The sequence below is a fragment of the Somniosus microcephalus genome, chromosome 16, assembly GCF_052327205.1.
Source record: "Somniosus microcephalus isolate GS21.2 chromosome 16, FLI_Smic_1.0, whole genome shotgun sequence".
Lineage (NCBI taxonomy): Eukaryota > Metazoa > Chordata > Chondrichthyes > Squaliformes > Somniosidae > Somniosus > Somniosus microcephalus.
The window spans coordinates 57,560,832-57,566,831 of NC_141002.1; positions in this window are offsets into that span (position 1 = coordinate 57,560,832).

Consider the following 6,000-nt stretch of genomic DNA (forward strand, 5'->3'; position numbering starts at 1 on the left):
GCAATCATTGCAGTAAGAAAGGTTACTTTTCTAAGGTATGCCAGTCAAGAGCCTCTGTTAGTAAGAAAGGCCACTTTTCTAAGGTATAGCGGTCGAGAGCCCCTGTTAGTTTTGCAGCTACTATCTATAAAACTGCTCCTCCCCCAAGAGCCACTACTAAGGTTACAGCTACAATCTATAAAACTGCTCCTCCACCAAGAACCACTACTAAGGTTACAGCTGTCAAGGATAAAACTGCCCCTCCTACCATCACAGCTGTTCTTCCCCAAAGTCTGTCCCATGCAGCCATGAAGGTTTCGGTAAATGGACACATTTTGAGTGCACTAATCGACTCATGCAACTCTGACAGCTTCATTAGTGAGCGGGCTGTCAGTAAGTTAAAACTGCGTATTTACCCCTCGGACAGGGAAATTGCAATGGCTCTGACGACACTGACCACCAACTCTTCCGGCTTTTGTCTTGTCGACTTTATTCTCAATGGCCGCACTTATTTCTCCACCCGGCTCAGGGTGCTCAAAAACCTATGCAGTGATGTGCTCCTGGGACAGGATTTCCTGAAACAACACAAAAGACTCACTTTCGAATTTGGAGGGTCAAAGCCAGAGCTTACTATTTCCAAAGTACCGTTTTGTGTGCTTTCGGCAGCTTCGCTCGATGAGCCCTCCTTGTTTGCCAATCTTTCCCCCTGATGTAAGCCCATAGTCACTAAATCACGATGTTTCAGCCAAGATGATTGATCCTTTATCGAGGCAGAAATCTCTCGCCTTCTAGCTGACAGTATCATTGAACCATGTTCATCTTCCTGGCGGGCTCAAGTCGTCATTGTTAAAAATCCTCTGAAGCAACACAAGAAACGTCTTTGCATCAATTACTCGCAAACTATTAACCAGTATACCGACCTGGATGCCTACCCACTACCACGCATTGATGACATCATCAATAACCTTGCCAACGACAAGGTATTTTCAACTTTTGATTTAAAGAGCGCATACCATCAAGTACCGTTAAAGGACTCTGACAAAAAGTATACGGCCTTTGAGGCCAATGGTCGGCTTTACCAGTTTTGTCGCTTTCCATTTGGGGTCACCAATGGGGTGGCCGTCTTTCAACGGGTAATGTATAGCCTAGTCAAACAGGAGAACTTAACGGACACTTTTCCATATCTGGATAATATCACCATTGCTGGTCATGACCAGAAGGAGCATGAATCATGCCTGTGGTGTATGTAACCTGTTCCACCTTAAGAGATGTACTACTTTCTCTTGGCTGCTGTATACTGTAATACCGGTGGTGACCACACCGGTATATAAACGTTGTGTAGTGATTTGCTGGGCAGTTCAGCCCTGACCTCCGAATAGTAAAGACCTGTTAAAGTTATTCTTGTTGTCTGTGTCCAGTGATTTATAATAAGCATAACTGGGACACACAGACTCAACAATGCCAATCTCCAGAAATTTTTTGATGTTCTCCATCATCGCAACTTAACCTTAAATGAGTCCAAATCTGTGAAATCAGTACCATCAGTCAACATCCTTGGCTACTGGGTGGGCAACGGTGTCATCAAACCGGATCTGGAGTGACTTCGTCCGCTTCAGGAGCTCCCTCCCCCTACGAATCTTGGCTGTCTTCATCGGGCACTCGGCATGTTCGCCTATTATGCGAAGTGGATACCCCACTTCTCCGACAAGATCCAGCCCCTGCTTCATGCAAAGTAATTTCTGTTGGAGGCAACAGCTATTTCAGCTTTCAACCTCCTCAAGCGACAACTGGAAAAAGCCACACTTCGTTCCATCAATGAAAATCTCCCTTTCGTGGTCGAGTGCGATGCATCGGATGCTGCGATCTCGGCTACCTTGAATCAAGGTGGTCGACCCGTTGCACTTCTGTCCAGAACTTTGCAGGATAGCGAGCTCCATTATCCTCCTGTCGAGAAGGAGGCAATGGCCATCATCGAAGCGGTACGTAAATGGAGTCATTTTCTCGCTCATCGCCATTTCACGCTTATAACCGATCAGCGCTCCGTGGCCTTTATGCTGGATAACCAGAAACACACTAAGATCAAGAATAACAAAATACAACTCTGGAGGATGGAATTGGCTGCCTTTGGCCACACCATACATTATCGACCCGGCAAAGAGAGTGTGGCCCCGGATACCTGCATACGTGCATTCTGCTCTTCTATGTCAACTTCAACTCTTGCGGACCTTCATACTGACTTATGCCATCCTGGCGTTAACCGTATGTTTTGTGCAATCTAAAAATCTCCCATTTTCTACGGAAGATGTGAAAAGAACTTGCTCCACCAGTAGAATCTGTGCGGAATTAAAACCGCAATTCTTCCATCCATCAGATGGCTCACTCATACACGCTATGCAGCCTATGCAGCGACTCAGCATTGACTTTAAAGGGCCATTGCCTTGCTCAACGTGAAACACCTACTAACTTACTATGGTGGACGAATATTCATGCTTTCTCTTTGCTTTCCCCTGTCCCAATATGTTTACTTCCACAGTGATCAAATGCCTCGATCAGGTCTTTTCCCTTTGCGGTACGGCCAATTTCATCCACTCTGATCGGGGTGCCTCCTTCATGTCAAGTGAACTCAAAAGTTATCTTTCCCAACGGGGAATCGCTACAAGCAAAACGACACCGTATCATCCCACCGGTAATGGACAGGTTGAGAGATACAACGCAATTCATTTGGAACACTGTTCGTCTTGCACTGAGGTCACGCAACCTACCAGACCAGCAGTGGGAAATTTTGCTCCCTGAAGCGTTGTATTCCATCAGGTCTCTTCTTTCTACATCCAACAATGTCACTCCTCACGAGCGATTCTTCAGGTTCCAGCGTCGCTCCACTCATGGGACGTCCCTACCGTCATGGTTGGCAGCTCCCCGGCCCTGTGCTGCTCCGAAGATTCGTCCGATCTTCCAAAAACAAAACTCTCGTCGACAAGATGGAACTAACGGACGTTAATCCCACTTACGCGCACGTGCGGCACCCTGATGGCCGGAAGTCCACCGTTTCACTCCGAGATCTGGCTCTCTGTCCAACCAGTCCCACGGACTCAACTGGTAGAGGAACCCAAGGTCATGATACCGACGCTCTGCACTCCTTTGAGGATGATGCCCTACCTGGGACATCAAGGGATCTGCCGGCTACTCCACCGGATCAACTCAGGGAGCCGAATGCTTCCCATGGGATGGCTACCCGAAGCCAGGACGCTGGTCAATCCCCGGCTACCAACCAAGATGATGCCAGCTCTGCGCCTGTGGGGATCCGTACCCGGAGTCATGATCTCCCCAGTCTTCCGCAGGTTAATCAAGGCGACACGGGCCCTGTCGATCTACCAGTACAGACCAAGCGACCCAGGGACCAAGACACGGTCCGAGGAGACGTGCCTTCCAGCCACAAGCGAAGATCTAAAAGACAGCAGCTATTCGTGGGCCGCCTAATCCACTAGAAGGAAGTCGTCGGACTTCCAAAACTTTCAGGCGGGAAGGATGTCATGAATCTTATCATAACTCATGAAGTAACACTGGGCAGCCAGCTGATGGCGCCGTCCAAGGAGTATAAATACTCGGGCGTGGGCCCAGCTTGCTCAGGATGTTTCTGTAACCAGGAACTAGTGATGTAACTAGAAATCTCATGGTTTTGAAACAGTTGATTAAAGCCTTGTTTTATACTCAAACCAAGTGCTCAGTAGTCTTTTTAAATCAACCAGTACATAAGAACATAAGAAATAAGAGCGGGAGTAAGCCAAATGGCCCCTCGAGCCTGCTCCACCATTGAATAAGATCATTGCTGGTCATCGACCTCAACTCCACTTTCCCACCCAATCTCCATATCCCATGATTCCCCAAGAGTCCAAAAATCTATCTATCTCAGCCATGAATATACTCAAAGACTCAACGTTTACAGTCCTTTGGGGCAGAGGATTCCAAAGATTCACAACCCTCTGAGTGAAGAAATTCCTCCTCATCTCAGTCTTAAATGGCCATGAGTATGTTGCTGCCCGTCACGCCAGGGATACCCAAATGAATGCCAGATTTAACTAACTTTATGCAGCTCATACATGTGGCTGCCACAAGCAAGCGCAGGTTGGCTTCACCCCACACCAACACCATAGAGCAGTCAAACAATGAATAGTCCCTTGTTTTCACTCTCACCACCATTGCTGGATGTGAAATGAGCCCTGACCCGTCACTCTGCCACTTCCATTTGAGCACACACATTTGGCAATGACGTCAAAGTGTCACGATTAAATGATTTATTACAAAGACTTCATATAATATAAAGATTACATTGATAATGAAAAAAACACCCGAGTGACTACCCTTGTGACTACTTGTATAGGATCTTTCTTTTCCGGGTGCTTCTACGTGGTGCTACCCCTGTGGCTTCAGCAGGGGTAGAGGCAGCCTCCTCACCTCCCTGCTGTGCCTGCTTAGACGCATTTGCTAGTCATCCTCTGGGTTTTGGAGCCTGTGTGGGCCCCGCCAAAGTCTGCTCCTCCTGCGACTGCACAGGGGCAGACTCGGCCATCGCTGTCCGGGGAGGCATCTGGGCTCTGACCGAGGGGTTGGCAATGGGAGTGGAAGTCAGAGCACTTGGAGAGGAGCCCCCACTTCCATGTCCCCTCCCACCATCATCCCTCTCATGGGCCATCCACACTTCCCTGCTAGCAAGTAGCTGGAGAGCACCTTGCTGCACTTCAGTGGGGCCATGAGGGCCCACATCTATACTTACATCCCTCCTACAAAAGACGTCTATGAGCCTCTGGTTTCTCTCCCCCACAGATGCCCATCTCTCCTCCATAGATGACCATCTATTTTGAAGATAAACCATGTTCTCTTGAGACTGGCGCTGTGTTGCATGCAGGTGGCCATCCTAGCCATGGAGGAAGCTATAGTTGCCAGTGACTGTGCCACAGTGGCGCTCATGTTGGAGAAGGACTCCTCCATTCTCTGCACACTCGCAGTCACCGCAGTCGCGAAGCCACTCAGAGCCTCCTGCACTTGTTCCTGCAACTCCAGGATCGCCCTCTTCCTGGATGGCCCCCAAGGCTGCATGCAGCTTAGCAGAGCTAGGAGACTCCTGCGTCCTCCGACGAGGAGTCACCACTGCTGTCAATGTCTCCACCATCTGCTGCTGCTCACTTGTGACCTGTGCGACACCAGGTGACAACACTACTCTATCTCGCGACAAACCCACTGAGGCGTGCGACTCTGCGCTGGTGCTGGGCTGCATTGTCTGAGGTGGCGCTGCGCCCTCAGAGGCAGGAGGTTCCTCTGAGGAGTCTTCTTGCTGTTCCTTCTGGACAGTGGGGGGGGGGTGGTGGTGGGGGGCTCTTGATGGACCTGTGACAGAGTGAAGACATCAGTTAGATATACAAGATGTCGACTGCAGACACATACCATTATCCACATGATGAGCATCATTTTGTCTCGACATCACACCCCATATGAGTGACTGATGAAAGGCATGCAATTGTATGGAAATTAATTCTGTCACCAGCTTCTTCTAATGAGCCCCTCTCTCTGTCCCCCACTTCCGGAAGGTCCACACTCCAGCAAGCTCCAGTGCTGCCTCCTCTGTAGTGGTCAGATATGCATGGCTTGTTGAGGGCCTCCTCCCATTCTCTCCCTCTCCCTCTTATTGTGGGCTATCTTTGCCTGCAAGGAGGGAAAGAAGAGAAGGTTGAGTGAGAGTGAGGGAATGAGTGTAAGGAATGGAATCAGATAGAGCTTTACAGGGAGACTTTGATGGAGTGGGTTGCCAATACAAAGTTGCCTCCTTTTGTGTTGTTAGTTGCTGTCATTGCATTACGATGAGGCTGAGTGTGAGAGGTGCATAGTAAGATGGGGACCTGATAATGTAGATAGAGAGAGGGATGGGTGAAGGTCCAAGGGATGTTGGGGTGAGTAACATTGTGCAGGAGTAAGGTTGGCAATGTAGAGTGGTGGGAATGTGATAACAGGCACAGCAGCATCAAGGTA